This window comes from Trichosurus vulpecula, chromosome 1, assembly GCF_011100635.1.
Source record: "Trichosurus vulpecula isolate mTriVul1 chromosome 1, mTriVul1.pri, whole genome shotgun sequence".
Taxonomy (NCBI): domain Eukaryota; kingdom Metazoa; phylum Chordata; class Mammalia; order Diprotodontia; family Phalangeridae; genus Trichosurus; species Trichosurus vulpecula.
The window spans coordinates 269,311,523-269,328,662 of record NC_050573.1 but is presented as its reverse complement, the minus strand read 5'-3'; the positions used below and the strand labels follow the sequence as shown (position 1 = coordinate 269,328,662).

General features: G+C 39.6%; 1 protein-coding gene across 1 annotated transcript in view; it reads right to left on the bottom strand.

Annotated features, from left to right (window-relative positions):
* Nucleotides 1-17,140, bottom strand: part of XKR4 (XK related 4) — a 477,727-nt gene that overhangs the window by 256,749 nt on the left and 203,838 nt on the right. The gene's annotated exons all lie outside the window — the stretch shown is intronic.

Below are 17,140 nucleotides of genomic sequence, written 5' to 3'. Positions count from 1 at the left end.
TTATGGGAATTGATGGGATCACCACATGAAGTAATATAGAGGGAGAAGTAATGTAGAGAGAGTATGGAAATAGAAGAGGGTACAGGACATAACTCTGAGGGAGGTCTACAGTTACAAGGCATGATCTGGAAGAGGATCCAGCAAGGTAGACAGAGAAGGAGTGGTTAGATAGGTAGGAGGAGAACCAATAGAAAGTAGTGCCTCAAAAACCTAGAGAGAAGAGAGTAGAAAGGAAGAGAGAGTGATCAACAGTGTCAAAGGAAGCATAGAGGTCAAGAAGAATGGTGTTTGAGAAAAAGATCACTGGATTTGGCAACTAAGAGAACATTAGTAACTTTGGAAAGAGCAGTTTTGGTGGAAGGATAAGGTTGGAAGCTAGATTACAAGGGGTTAAGAAGAGACTGAGAAGAGAGAAAGTGGAGGCTTCTATTGCAGATTATAATGGGCGATAAGTGAGGGTTTTTTTTCAGGATGATGTAGACATGGGCATGTTTGTAGGCAGTGGGAAATGAACCATTTGATGGGGAGAGAGTGAAAGTAAGTGAGAGAGTGAGGATGACAGAGAGGGCAATCTGCCGGAGGAGACAGGATAGAATGGGATCACTTGAAGTAAAGGGGTTAGCCTTGGTAAGGAGTAAGGCCACTTTTTCATGTGAGACAAGGGTGAAGAAGGAGATAGTTGCAGAAGCAATCTGAGTGATAGGAGATGAGGAAGAGTGGAAAGAAGGGAATTCATGACAAATGGCTTCATTTTTCTGTAATATGTGGAACAAGGTTCTCAGTTGAGACAACGCGAGGAGTAAGAGCCACAAGAGGTTTGAGGAGGGATGTAAAGTTTGTAAGAGTCACTGTGGTGAGTGGAATAATGTTTTGATAACATTATCAAATGATAAATGATAAGAGAAGTATATAGTGGGATTGCCTAGCAGCAGAGAGGGCCCAGTTGAGGTTATGTAACATAAATTTGTAGTGGACCCAATCAGAATGGTTGCTTGATTTTCTCCACCTTTATTCAGCACCACATATATAGAAGCAAAGGTGGTGAATGGGGAGAGTGACCCAAGGCTTGGCAAGGCATAATCTGTGATATAATAAAGGGGTTAGGGATTAAAGAGAGGAGAACCATGTGTAGATGAATTAATTCTCAAAGGGGCCAAGATGGGGAGAAGGGGAGAGAGTAGGTAGTGTGGAGGAGGTAACCTGGGAGAAAATTGAGGGGTCAAGGAATTGAAGGTCATGGTTCAGATGAAGAGTAGGGTTTTGTAAGGGAAGGCAAAGAAAGAAGCAAAAAGCCAATTGATTACAGTCAGATAAGGGAATTTCAGAATTTCTTTTAATATGGAGGTGGTATATGTGGGTGATGTCAAGATCCATAGTATGATCATCTTTATGTGCAGCTGAGGTGGGATAAACAGTTCATGAAAGGTGAGTAGGTTGAAGAACTGAGTGGTTACAAAAGGAGAGTCAATATGTGTATTAAAGTCTGGTAGTATGAGGGCAAGAGTTGGGGAGGAGAGAAAAATTGTAGACCAGGTATCAAATTCAATTAATTAGGAAGGGAAGTGACCTGGGGGTGGGGTGTAAAGCAGCAGCTAACAAGATTCTGATTGAGTGGTAGATATGAAAAGCATGCACCTCAAAGGAATTGATGTTACTGAATGATGGAGGAAGAGGGAGAACCTGGAAAGGGGAATGGGAAGCAAGGAGTATTCTAACTCCTCTGCCTTGACCAGTGAGCTGAGGAGAATGAATGAGGGAGCAGCCAGTACTGGAAAGCATGTCCAGGGAGGCTGTGTCATCAAGGAGAAGTCAGGTTTCAGTAAGAACTAGTAGCTGGAAGGAGTGGGAGAGGAAAAGATTTAAGACGAAGGGAGGTTTGTGGCCTATGGAATAGGCATTCTGGAGGGCACAATGAGAGGGCTGGGTGGAGTCAGGTTGAAATTTTGGTGTGGGAGGGTTCAAGGGGATGGGAATGAGGAATTGGGTGGTAGGGATTGTGGAATGGTGTTTGAATGATGATCTAAAAGAGATCAGAGTCCCTAGGACGTGATGGGTATGGCCATTACTGAATGGATGAATCCACTTCTGCACCCTTAAAGGACAAATGCAGCAGGAGATGGCAGATCCAAAGTCAAAGGGATGGTTGCTCTTCTTTGCCCCAGAGGTTCTCCATATTTAAGTTGTGAGCTTGAGACAGCAGTAGTAGAAGTGGTTGCTTTGGGATAGATGGAAGATACCTGACCCCACCCTGGCTCCTAGCAGCCTTTCCTCAGGGGACCCACTGCACCCAATAGGACATAAAAGCACAAGGTGCTAGTGTATGGTCTGAGGAGGCTCACCTGAGGAGGCTGCTTATGAGGTAGCAGGAGCAAGCAGTGGACTCCCCACTCAGATGGAAGACACCAGATCTAGGTCCTAGAAACTTTTCCTCAGTGAAGCAGGAGATGGAAGGTATGAGCAGCCAGCTTGTGGGGATCTCACCTGAGGAGGATGCCTGCAAGGTGTTTTATGTTTTTGTGTAATTTATTTAATTTTGGATGTCAAATCAATTGATATCAGAAATTCATCACGAGAGGGTGCTCTAAGAGCACATTAACCGTGTTTTCTTTGTTTTGTTCTTGCTGCTCACAAAGGTGTTTATTTTCATTGATAAATGTTTTGCTGCAGCAGGAACCCTAATACATGAAAAATTAAGTGACCCCCAAATCCCTGTCAGCTGAGGAAACTGAAACAATCAAGAAAAATGTCAGTAAAGGGTGAGTATGACTGATAGGAGAAGTAGACTTATGCTTTAGAAGTTTTCCATTTTGGCAAAAGGTAGGATGGAACTGTACACTAACTTTTAGAAGTAATAACTTTGTCTACTTTTAAAAAATCAGATTTTTTGGTTGCTTAGAGATATTTTCCTTTCTATAATTGTCAATTTAAAATTTTAAACATGATTGCTTTTTTGTTTTTCCAAACAACCCATAGTCAATTTGGAGTAATTGACTCCAAATAGAAATAAGTCCTCGCTTCATCCTAAGTGGGGGAAACCTGAAGACAAAGACATGAAGTAATTTTTCTAGATATATACTCAAATATATAAAGGATTGGAAAACAGAGTTCAGGCTCATTGTGTTCTGTTAAAATGCATTGGAACATGCTGCTACTTGTGAATTGCTAAAAAGACAGCCTTATTTCCCTGACCCAGACCAGAATGTACTAGAACATTTACTCCTTCATGCAATGTCATTTTAACAAAAACAACCTCTTGGATAAGGTTCTAAACCAAGTCCTTTCTCTTCTTTCCTTGTGCCCTCTTCCCTGCCCCCACCTCCCACCTGGAAAATAATTATTTTCTCTGAGTTTAACTGTTAGTGGTTTGGGGTGGTATGCATTTTAAAGTCTCCAAGTAATTTTATTTTTTATGCTTAGAGAATGGCCATTATTAACTGTGTTTTTAAAAAATCATGCTTTGTACACAATAGACATGTATATAAGTATGTATATGTATGTATACATATAAACATTTATGTATATATGTTGGTTGGTTGAGCCAAGCTGTTTTAAAATCTTTTAATTTGGCTAATGAAATCCCTGAGATTGTCATTATTTTGTCATTAAATGCCTTTAGGGGATTGATATTTCTGAAACTTAAGCCAATAAGCTTTTTATTAAGTGCCTACTAAGGGCAAGTGGAGTGCCAAGCCCTTAGGATATGAAGACAAAAATAATATAACCACTTCCCTCATGGAATTTATATCCTATTGACTTCAGTAAAATATCAGCCACAGCAAGATAAGTAACACAATGGATAGAGTGCTGGACCTGGAATCAGGAAGACCTGAGTTCAAATCCAGTCTCAAATACTTCATAGCTGTGTGACTCTGGGCAATTCATGAAACTTCTATCTGCCTCAGTTTCCTCAACTGTAAAATGTCGATAATAATAGCACCTACCTTCTAGGGTTGTTGTAATGATAAACTGAGATCATGTTTGTAAAGTGTTTAGCATAGTGTTTGCATATCGTAGGTGCTTAATAAATGTTTCCCCCCTCCCTTTTCTTCCTTCAGATCAGCTGTTGCAAGTCATGGCATCGCCTTCCTGATGTCATGGTTCTCTTCGAGAATGAAGGACAAACAACAGTAGCCAATGTATCATTTCCAATAATAAGAAAATTGTCAAAAGCGGGGACATGTTTTATCTTCTATATACTGATGTAAGGAACTTTAGAAATAATCCTGCATAATAGGAGTGCTAACGTTAGCATAAGAGAAAGGAATAAAATAAAGTGGAATGTGTTGCCTGAGGAGGTCTTGCTAGAGGGCCTCAGGCCAGGGTTAGGTGATCATTACCTGGAAATGTACAGGGGATTGGATATTTTTGTTTGTTTGTTTTCAGGTACTGGACTAGATGCCACCTTTTTCTACAGCAACCTTATTGTGAGATTCTTTGTCTAAATGAGGCAGTGAGGTAGCCTGGCTAACACACTTCATTGCCTGCAGTAGACTTCCTACTCCTTTGAAATAATTTGGTTGCTTGTAAGAGAGTTTTTCACCATTTTTCATCAGCTTCTGGGTTCAAGTAATAAGTCAGTCTCACTTAATAAAGAGAGACACAGAATGAGTTTTCACATTTGCACATTTAATATAACATAGCTTTCCTCTGATTCAAACAGCTGATTTCTTAAGGTGTCTGTGTTCTGGTTCTAGAGCCAAAGGCCCTCAAATCCCAGCTTTTCTGCTCACTGCTTATGAGATCCTGAGCAAGTAACTTAGGTTCTCTGGGTTCCAAGATGTAAAAAGAAGGGTTTCAACAAGGTGAGCTATAAGATAGCTCCAATTCTCAAGCCATAATCCTATGGTCGTATGACCTCCAGGCAGTAGAAGGAGTGACTCTGAGGGATACAAAAAATGGTGTTTAGAGATTCTTGCAGATATGGTATACTACAATCATTCTGCCAATGAAGTATTTGCTCAATTCCCATCTTTGTTATGAAAACATATGATTTTTTTAAACATATAAATTCAGATTTTTTTTTGAAGCTTTAAGGTTAACAAAGCATTTTCACTAAAAATCCTGTGGGATAGGCAGTCCAAATCTTTCCCCCATTCTACAGATTAAGAAACTGAAGCTTAGGGAGGTTAGGTGAATTGCCTATTAGCATATAGTTAATAATAATAATAATAACAACAATAGTGGCTTAAATATATTGTTTTATGTTCATCATTATCAATGCTAATAGCTTATAACTATATGTTATAATTATATAATGATTTATATATGTGTTATTAACATTACAACAATACTGTACATTAAAGTTTGTAAGCTATTTCCCTCCTAACAATGCTCTGAGGTAAGTAATGTGTATATAATTATTCCCATTATAGAGATGAAAAAAGTGAGGCTTAGGGCTATGAAATGCAATGTCATGCTAGTGGTAGAAATAGAATTTGAGTCCATGGTTTTGGACAGTACTCTTTCTACCCCAGTATACAGCCTCTCCAAATGTAGCTTCATAATTATATTTCCCATATTATAAGTTTCACAGACATCAGACACATCCCTAATTCTAACAAAAATATAATACATTACAAAGTCAAGAATAAATTACTTTTGTCTCATATGCCCATATGATCCATTTCTCCCTGCAGAGAGCTGCTACCTGCCTTCCAAACAGCAGGGGTAGCTGCCTCAGCTTATTTTTTTGATAGAAACACCTCATTCCTCTCATGCTACACATTCACAGAATTTGTGTAGTATTAGCAAAAGTTTGTACATTATAACCACCATCAGAGCATCACCTCCTTCCCACATCATTAGTGTTCTCACAGAATTTATGTGGTTGATTCTAAGGTAACAAATGTTAGATCTCATTAAAATGTGCTGGTTTCATCATGTAAGTTCAAGATAAGAGGATTTAGGTAAGCAAAAGGTTATGGAAGAACCAGGGTATAGGAAGGGGTCAGATGGCAAATATCATGGAGAAAAATACAGAAGATTTTGCAGAGAGAAAGAAAAGGAAAATGCAGCATAAAAAGGAAGAAAGAATACGGCATCTGCTGGGTACAGATGTACAACATACAGCTTAGGTAATGATAATAATATTCATAACAGCTGGCATTTATATGGTGCCTTAAGGTTTTATAGGTGATAAAGCAGGGTCAAATGTCTTGGTGAGATAATGAGGGTAAAATCATGTTGATAAAAAGCAGAAGAACATTAGCCTAAAAGAGATGGGCAATGATTTCATCACATTGGGTGGATAACTCAAGGAATAAAGGAAAGGAGAGTATCAAGATGTATTCATGGAAGGTACTGAATGAAGAGCCTGAAGGTTGGAAAGATTGGAAGGTTGGAAAAGAGGACAATGTCTGGCACCTAACCAACCAATCAGATACCACAACCATCCAATTCATTCTAGCAGCTAATCAAAAGACGTAAACTTGATAATGTATTTCACGATGAGATGAACATGATAATAATTCTAATGGAAGATTTTTTTGTGATTGTGCTTTTCTTGCTCTTAGGAGAGAAGAGAATGGGTAGCTTCCTAAAGTAATAAACTCCTGATTGCTTTTATCAAATGGACTGTAATGACCTTTTCCCATCATTCTTCAGGTCACTAGCTCTGAGGAAGACATCTCAAATGCATTATACCAATAAAAGCCACTGCCCAGAACCTGTAATAAATTTGAGTACAGCAACTCTTTTGTAACACATCAGGATGCTTACCTTAAAAACCACTTAGAAGGCACAGTCCAATCAGACTACAAGGAAGGATTCTAACTGAGGTGACATATATAGCTTAAGCTGACCTAGATTGGAAAGGTGATGTTCACCAAATCATTCCTAGCATCTGTTCCTAAATAATTACATTTATGTCATTGTATATGCCTATATGTGTGCATGTTATTCTCCCTTCTCTCCTCTCTGCCAATAGAATGCAAGCTCTGTGAGAACTGGGACTGTTTGACTTCTGTATTTGTAGAATTGGTGCTAACATAATCCTTGGCACAAAGTCGTCATTCGATAAATTCTGGCTGATTGATTACCCCAGCACTTTCCTCTACTGGTAAAGATAGTCTTAGGACTATAGATTAATAAGCAGCTCAGAGATTGTCTAGCTCAACCCTCTCAAATCATAACACTAAGGACGAGAGTTGTGTCTTGTCCCAGGCCACTCTGGTAGTACATGGCAGACATGCCATTTGAACCCAGCTCCTCTGACTTCAAATTGATACTCTTTCCATTACACAATCATGCCTCCTCAGACCTAATTAGGTCCATTTTTTCCTACTACATGCCCATCAAGACAAAGGAAAGAAAGAACATTATAATTAGACAATTCCAGCAGAGATTCTTCTGCAAAGGGCTGCCGTTGGACAGAGGCATCATCTTCAGAGCTGAAGATACATAGGTACGTTCACTGTAGCGTATACCCACAGTCATATATCTATTCATGTAGAATGACATTACCTCTTACTAAGAAGCTATGCTCTTCTACGTGATTAATTATTCATGGAACACCTCCTTTTGTAGCACCTTAGCATTGTAGCTTTATAAATGATGTACAATAAATAGATTATGATGTCTGAGAGATGCACTTAATTGAACAATAACCACTCAAAGGGTCATCTATCCATAACTCATATTGACTTTAATGGGAAGTTGGTGGGTGTTTCAGGGTAAGCTCAGGTCCACCGATCCTAGAAGCAGTAACTGTGCCAAATCTCATTCAGTCCTCTCCCTTAACTTTTCATTGGCTGTTCTTAGAGTTATCAGCTTCAGTCATAGATGAAGGTTGCAAATTAAGAGGACATAATTCCTTATTAAAGTTACTCCTTAATAAATGACAACTTTCATCTTTTCAGTGATTAAATCTTAAGTAATCCAAGAACTACTTTAAAAAAGCATTCCCTAGCAATACTGGAGCTGAGTGACTAAGATTGGATTCCTTTTCTTCTCTGTGCACTTTTAGCCTGTATGTTAGATGAGTGTGTCCTTTCCTGTTTTTCAGAAAAATTAAATTGTTTTCTGTGAATTGTTGTAAAATAGAATGACATTTGATTATTTGTTTCTGTCTTGACATTTCAAAAATAGCAATTAAAGTGTCCAATATTGCTAAAGTCTTCTAAATCAAATTTATATGTAATCATTTGTTTAGAAAACAGTAAGAAAGATGGTTGCATATTTCACAGCAGGACTTCCAGAAATTGTGAGGCATTGAGGAATGAATAGGAAATGGAAATATCTTCAGATGTTAGCTTGAGTCCCTAAATGCAAATTAATGTGAAAAATTACGTTACAGTTTTATTTTTTTATTCAGTGTTCAATTTATCTTCTGCTTAGGGGAAAGGAAGATTAAGAGTGACTAATCTCCGATGTTCTCATTCACTATGGTTGCCATAAGTACTTAGCTACCTCCCTTCTGCATTTTCCTAAGTTGAATAGGTCAGTTGATAGCTGGTATCTGAAAATTATGGAGTCAAGCACTTGCCTATAGTCTAAACTTCATCCTCAACCACAAAAGCTGAAGTTTAAACTGACATGATTACACTGACCGCATAAAACAAAACAAAACAAAAAAAAAACAAACCGACTCTCATAAGATCAATGAGGAAGTAAATTCAAACAATACTAAGTATGTATTGTAAGGGAAGTACTGCATTCAGCACTGGGGGAGATGATGGAAAGATGGAAAAACATATTCCCTACCCTTGAAGAGCACTTGACATATACTCATAGAGATAAGTGTGATCTGGTTAAAATGTGATTAGGGAAAAAATAAATCAAGACAAAAAGATAGCAAAAATTAAGGAGAGGGAACTTTCAAATTCACCTAGGGAGATAGGGATGGCTTCATAGAAAAAGCTGACCATTGAAGGAAAGGAGTGTTTGCAATAGCAGTGATAGTGGGGAAAAGGGTGCCAAAATTCAGGTGCCAATACTTGGAGGCAGAAGATTATTGGAATGCAGCTAGCAGTTGAGTCCAAATGGAGCATACAATATGTAAAGAGTAGTAATGTGCAACAAGGCTGGAAAGATAGGCTAGAGATACACTATGGGGGACCTTAAATGTCAGGCTTACACAACTGCATTTTATCCTTTGGTCTATAGGGAGTCACTGAAAGTCTTTGAGTGAAGGAATGACAGGGTTAGACCTGTACATTAAGATATTATAATTCCCCAGAGAAAGAGACAAGAGAATTTTGCTTAGGACCCAGAGTTGAGGCTCATGTACCTGTAGGACTACATGAATTTACCCAGCATGGAGAGTCAGAGTGTGTTTGATACCAGACAGCCACAAGGAGAAAGTTAGACAGATAGATGAATGCCATGAAAGGTCAGTCATAGAACCACAGCACCTCAGCCTTGGATAAGGCTTTAGAAGCAACCTAGTCAAAAAGAGTCCCTCTTAAAATAGACCTGATAATCACCCAACCTGTTCTTGAAGGCTGCTGTTGAGGGAGAGAAACAGGACATCTCTGTGTTGTCGGGTAGCTCTAATTGTGAGGAAGATTTTTCTCAATTAAGCTTAATTCCACCTCTCATATATCACCCTGCATTGGCACTTGAGGAATCCAGCAACTTGGGATTCCAAATACGTGGAGATGATAATCCCAGGCAAGGAGAATGCTTCACAGTTATTTAGATAGTATAGTAAATTATCGAGGATGGTAGTTTTCCCCTTCTCATCAGTATAGTCTTCCTGTGACACTTTATACCTACTCATATGTGCCTATAGTCATAGTAAAGCAGCTAGGTGACAGTGGATACCCTGGTCCTGGAATCAGAGTTCAGATCTCAACCTCAGACAATTACCAGCTGTGTGACCCTGGGTAAATCATTTATACTTAACCTCTGTCTTTCTCAATTTCCTCAACTATAAAATGGGTGTAATAACAGTATAGACACACCAGGGTTCTTGATCAAGTGAGATAATGTTTATCAAGGGCAGTACCTGGTAGGTTATAACAAATCCTTCCTTCTTTCCTTCCTTCCTCCCTTCCTCCCTCCCTCCTACCCTCTTCCCTCCCTCCTTTCCTTCCTTTCTTCCTTCCTTCCCTCCTCCCTTCCTTCCTTCTTCCCTCCCCCCTTCCTTCCTTCCTTCTTCCCTCCCCCCTTCCTTCCTTCTTTCCTTCCTTCCTTCTTCTCTTCCCCCTTCCTTCCTTCTTTCCTTCCTTCCTTCCTTCCTTCCTTCCTTCCTTCCTTCCTTCCTTCCTTCCTTCCTTCCTTTCTTCCTTCCTTCCTTCATCATTTGACACAATTTCTCTTGAGTCAGTAGCTTAGCCATGGATGGTCAGGTTAGGCTGTGACTGACTATGTGGCCAAAGAGAATTAGGAAGTTCATCACTGTTGAAACAGATCAGAGCAGACACATCATAGCTTTTTCTTCTTTAGTAGGACATGTTTTGGGGGGAGGTTTATTTAGGTAAATGCTTATCAGTTCTTCACTCTCCTTTGTCAAGCCAAAGGCCTACGGTTTGACAAGGTAGCTGAGCAACATGTGGAAAACATCCTGCTTGGTAAAGTGCCAACAGCCAGGAAGGTAAGCCAAATACATTGACATAGACAGATGTAGAGTAGGATGATGATATTTGTCTAAATTTCTGACAAAAGATATATGATCATTTGGCTAAATTCTAACAGACAAACAAAGAAACCAGATTCCTTTTCATTTACCCAATTATTTCTAGACACTCTTTTTTTCTGTTTCTTGACTGAGATTACGAAAAACCCACTGCTATTTACTAGACACAGCAGTGGTATTTCAAATACAGCTGCAAGACCTGATGTAAATGTGGGCCTTGGTGGACAATCAGTGCCTCACAGGATGTGATTGAAGGGTCCCTGTAAGGTTTGGCCTCCCTGAAAACATTTCTTCTATCAATCTTTGACAATACCTGAAGTTCCCCACTACTATAATCAATCTTTTAAGTTGGAGAATTAGTTTCAAAAGGCCCCAGTTAAAATAAAGCATGTCACTTAGGATGGTCAACACATGGTCAACTCAAGTCAAGTCAAGAAGCATTTTAAATGCTTTTTTAGTTGCTAAAAACACAAGGCAAAAACAGTTCCTGTTTTCAAGGAGCTCACAATCTAACAAAGCATTTTTTGATTCTTTGTTTGAAATGAAAACAGGGCTCTGATGGAATAGGATACAGGATGGAATGGAAAATGTTGATCTGGGGCAAGGGTCATAGCCAAGGGAAGGCAGGCCTAAGGGAAGAGCTACAGAAACATCACCCTATGTCATACTAAGTGGTCAATGGGCATTAAAAGCCTGGTGGGAAAGTATCTAAAAGGGGTTAGGGGAGGTATTTATGAGAAGGGAAAGCATGGAAGATAAATCCTTGGCTATTCCCCAATGATAAGAGGCAGTCCTGAATAGCAGTGATTTGGTTAGACCTTTTGGTGAAAACCAAATAAGCCTAGATAAACAGATGGACACTGCAGTCATTTTCTTGGTGCAATGATTTGCTAACGGAGGAATCCAAGTGCTTCACTGCTGAAATAACTAAAGGGCATTATTAGGCAATAATTACTTCTCCAGATAGGATGCGAGGGTGGAGGGGGGGGAGAAGGTGACCCAGTTAGAGAGAAGAGCCACAGGCCCCATGGGGTGAAGTCTAATCAGCAATAAACCCTTCTCGCCTGATGTCTTTCCTGACAATAGTTGAGCTCTAGCTTAATTAGACCAAAACCAACAATGTCATTTATACCATTTTCCTTATAATAATGCCAACTCCAAATAAATATATTTACTATAACATTTCTTAGAAGAGTAGAAGATATTAATGCAGTCATTTTCTTTCCTGGTGCAGCTGAAAATGCAATCTTGTTAGGAGTCTCCCTTTCTTGGCAGTGAGATTTATTACCCTCTGTTTTCTCATTCTCACCTGTAAAGCCACCCTCTAGGATGCTATCACTGTGAGTTTACACATATCTATCACATACTTTGATTTTTCTCGAATACTAGTGAATCTTTTATTCTTGTTGTCTTAAAATTATAATTGATTATTAAGCACCTTATCTTCAAAACTATGATTAGTTCTATTCTTCAGATTTTTTATATAATTGACTTAACTTTTGTTCTCCTGTTCAGGGGAGATTTGTCCCCCTGCCCTTCCCCCTTAAAACCTCCCACAAGTAATTTATTACATTTAAAATCTGATTTTAAAAAGAAACTTTTGGGGGGGCGGAGCCAAGATGGCAGCTGGAAAGCAGGGACTAGCGTGAGCTCCCCTCTGAATCCCTCCAAAAACCTAGAAAAATGGCTCTGAACCAATTCTAGAACTGCAGAACCCACAAAACAGCAGAGGAAAGCAGGGCTCCAGCCCAGGACAGCCTGGATGGTCTCTGGGTGAGGTCTATCCCACATGGAGCTGGGAGCTAGGAGCTGGGAGTGGAGCAGAGCAGAGCCCAGCATGAGCGGCTCGGACCAACCAGACCAGGAGCTGGGTGGAGCGGGCCCTAGCACCCAGAATCAGTGAGCTGCAGCAGTTACCAGACTTCTTAACCCACAAACACCAAAGACAGCGGAGAAGGTTAGTGGGAAAAGCTGCAGGAGTGGAAGGAGTTCGAGGTTCAGCCACCACCCCCGGGGCAGCCACAGCTGCTGTTACTTCCAGCCCCAGGCCCACCTGGTGGGAGGAATTAAGTGGCAGATCAGAGCAGGAGTGCACAGCCTGCTGAAGATCTAAGCCCAGTCCAGGTTGGGGGTTCTTGGGGAAGGAGGAGTGCTGGTGTGGCAGAGCTGACACATCCCCCCCCCAGATGTGGAACATAGAACTCTTTAGTCTACAAGCAGCCATACCCTGCTGAAAAACTCAAGGGTCAAGTTGGTTGGGAATATGGCCAGGCATCGAAAACACACCCAGATTTGGTCTCAGACTTTGGATTCTTTCTTTGGTGACAAAGAAGACCAAAACATACAGCCTAAAGAAGTCAACAAAGTGCAAGAGCCTACACCAAAAGCCTCCAAGAAAAACATGAACTGGTCCCAGGCCATGGAAGAGCTCAAAAAGGATTTGGAAAAGCAAGTTAAAGAAGTAGAGGGAAAATTGGGAAGAGAAATGAGAAGGATGCGAGAAAACCATGAAAAACAAGTCAATGACTTGCTAAAGGAGACCCAATAAATACTGAAAAATACACTGAAGAAAACAACACCTTAAAAAATAGACTAACTCAAATGGCAAAAGAGCTCCAAAAAGCCAATGAGGAGAAGAATGCCTTGAAAGGCAGAATTAGCCAAATGGAAAAGGAGGTCCAATGGACCACTGAAGAAAATACTACCTTAAAAATGAGATTGGAGCAAGTGGAAGCTAGTGACTTTAGGAGAAATCAAGATATTATAAAACAGAACCAAAGGAATGAAAAAATGGAAGACAATATGAAATATCTCATTGGAAAAACCACTGACCTGGAAAATAGATCCAGGAGAGATAATTTAAAAATTATTGGACTACCTGAAAGCCATGATCAAAAAAAAAGAGCCTAGATATCATCTTTCAAGAAATTATCAAGGAGAACTTCCCTGATATTCTAGAGCCACAGGGCAAAATAGAAATTGGAAGAATCCATCGATCGCCTCCTCAAAAAGAAATCTCCTAGGAATATTGTCGCCAAATTCCAGAGTTCCCAGATCAAGGAGAAAATACTGCAAGCAGCCAGAAAGAAACAATATGAGTATTGTGGAAACATAATCAGAATAATCCAAGATCTGGCAGCTTCTACATTAAGAGATCGAAGGGCTTGGAATAAGATATTCTGGAGGTCAATGGAGCTAGGATTAAAACCTAGAATCACCTACCCAGCAAAACTGAGTATCGTGCTCCAAGGCAAAATATGGACTTTCAATAAAATAGAGGACTTTCAAGCTTTCTCAGTGAAAAGACCAGAGCTGAATAGAAAATTTGACTTTCAAACACAAGAATCAAGAGAAGCATGAAAAGGTAAACAAGAAAGAGAAATCATAAGGGACTTACTAAAGTTGAACTGTTTTGTTTACATTCCTACATAGAAAGATGATGTGTATGATTCATGAGACCTCAATATCATAGTAGCTGAAAGGAATATGCATATATATATAAGTGAATGTGCATGTATGTATATATGCATGTATATATATATATATATATATATATATATACACACACACAGAGAGAGAGAGAGCGAGAGCGGACACAGGGCGAGTTGAAGATGAAGGGAAGATATCTGAAAGAAATAAAATCAAATTAAGGGATGAGAGAGGAATATATTGAGAGAAAGATAGAAGGGGGGGTGGATTATCTCGCATAAAGGTGGCAAGAGGAAGCAGTTCTGTGGGAGGAGGGGAGAGGGCAGGTGAGGGGGGAATGAGTGAATCTTGCTCTCATCAAATTTGGCCTGAGGAGGGAATACCATACATACTCAATTGGGTATCTTACCCCACAGAAAAGAAGAGGGAAGAAGATAAAAAAGGGTGGGGATGATGGAGGTGAGGGCAGATGGGGGTGGAGGTAATAAAAAAGAAACACTTTGGAAAGGGGACCGGGTCAAGGGAGAAAATTCAATAAAGGGGGATGGGTTGGGAAGGAGCAAAATATAGTTAGTCTTTTACAACATGAGTATTGTGGAAGGGTTTTACATAATGATACGCATGTGGCCCATGTTGAATTGCTTGACTTCTTAGGGAGGGTGGGTGGGAAGGGAAGAGGGGAGAGAATTTGGAAATCAAAGTTTTAAAAACAGATGTTCAAAAACAAAAAAAAAACAGTTTTTGCATGCAACTAGAAAATAAGATACACAGGCAATGGGGCATAGAAATTTATCTTGCCCTACAAGAAAGGAAGGGAAAAGGGGATGGGAGGGGAGTGGGGTGACAGAAGGGAGGGCTGAATGGGGAACAGGGCAACCAGAATATATGTCATTTTGGAGTGGGGGGGGAGGGTAGAAATAGGGAGAAAATTTGTAATTCAAACTCTTGTGAAAATCAATGCTGAAGACTAAATATGTTAAATAAATAAATTTAATAATAAAAAAAATAAAAAGAAACTTTTTTTCCCATTTTCTCATTTTTCAGAAAACAGCGCGAGTAAGGTTGCATTGCAGGATAAAATTTTTTTGAGAAGCTGGTCCACATGTGCCAACTCACTAGGCAGGAATATCCCCTCATGATAACTGTGGTGCAAAGAAAGGCAGCGATTAAGGCTGGGCCATGAAAAGGGCACTAGCCTTTGAATCAGAAGAACAGGACTAGATTCCTAGCTGTGTGATCATAGGAAACCGTTTCATCTCAGCCACAGTGTCATTGTCTGTGAAATGGGGATAATAGTTTGTACTGCTTTTCTCACCAGGTTGTGGTAAGAAAGTTCTTCAGCAACATCAGAGCACTATGACAATGGCATAATACTCATTTTTTGCGGGGTGGGGGGGCATCACCAATTATCTTGACCTATGTCTTGCTACTGGACTCTGATGACTCTGGAGGAGAAGGTAAAGCTGATAACTTTACACAGCCCTGCCTCACTTAAATCCAATTCGCTGGCAAGTCAAGACATCAACCTCCTGATATCATTGGTCCTCTTTGAGAATGAAGGACGAACGACAACATTTTTCCAGCAACTAGGCTAGTGCTTTTTTCACAATGGGTATTTGCCAAACATTTGCTGAATTTCTGTATGTCTGCCCTAATTTCCATCTACTCTGTATATGTCTTATATGTGGAATATACATGTATATTATATGTGTATAAGTATATGTATATATATATGTGTGTGTGTGTACACATATATACACAATATGTGTGTATATATATGTATATGTATATGTGTGTGTGTGTGTGTGTGTGTATATATATATATATGTATATATATATATATATATTTCCCCATTAGAATGTGGGGTCCCTGAGGGCAGGTACAATTAAGTATGATACAATATAATACAATACAATATGATAAACATTCATTAAGCACCAATTATGTGCCAGATATTTTGCTAAGACCTGGGGATATAAATAACCAAAAGGTAATCCCTACCCTTGGGGAGTTTACAGTCTAATGGGGGACAACAATACACAAAAGGAAGCTGGCAAGGGCAGCTTGTCAGAGGGAACTCAGCGTGGGAGCATGATGAAGATGAAGATGGAGTTAAAACCAAGCAGAGCAGCTGGTAGCAAATGAAGAGATGGCTGGGATTTTGAGCCCTATGTAAAGGGAAGCTCTGAGAGGAGAGTTTTGTTTGTTTGTTCATCTATTTGTTTTTAATATCACCTCCAGTCCTGCAATCAGAGAGCCAGAAGCAATTGCAGGTACGGATGAGGTGTGAGTAGCAAAACTGAAGCAATCTCCATGATGATGTTTCCTTATGGAGAATGCACTGGACTTAGAGTCAAGAAGTTGTTATTCAGTCATTTCAGTCGTGTCCGAGTCCTCGTGACCCCATTTTCTTGGCCAAGATTTTGGAGTCACTTGCTATTTCCTTCTCTAGCTCATTTTACAAATGAGGAGACTGAGGCAAATAGAGTAAAGTGACTTGCCTAGGGTTGCACAGCTAGTAAGAGTCAAGAAAACCTGAGTTCAAATTCTGTCTCAGACACTAGCTTTCCCTGGGCAAGCTACTTAATCTCTGTCTGCCTCAGTATCCCTATTTTCCAGATGAAGGGCACTTGCCAAACGTTTATTGGACTTGAGTTGTTGCATTTTTGCCATAATTTTCTACTACAAACATACAAAGATATACATATGTGTGTTTATACACATATATATGTATATGCACACAAATTACACACATACACACACATTCTATTCCTCTCATTAGCATGTGAGTTTCTTCAAGGTAAGCATTGTTTTTGCCTTTCATTGTATTCGATCATTTAATACAGTGGTCAGCAGAAAATATTTAATAAACTATTGTTGATTGGTTCAAAGTGTTCACATTTATTTACCATTTATTCTCCTGGTCATCAAAACTTTTACTTGCTCAGTGCAGGGAAATTCCCATGGATATCCATGTGAGTGGAATGGTTTCATTTATAATGGCAAGAATTCAGAGCCCTGTGGAAAGTTGAAGCATAACTAAGATAAAGCATCATTTTTATTCCTACAATACTTTATGTCTACTGATTCAGTACCAGTTACCTTTGGAGGGCTTCCGATGTAAAACTGCCAAA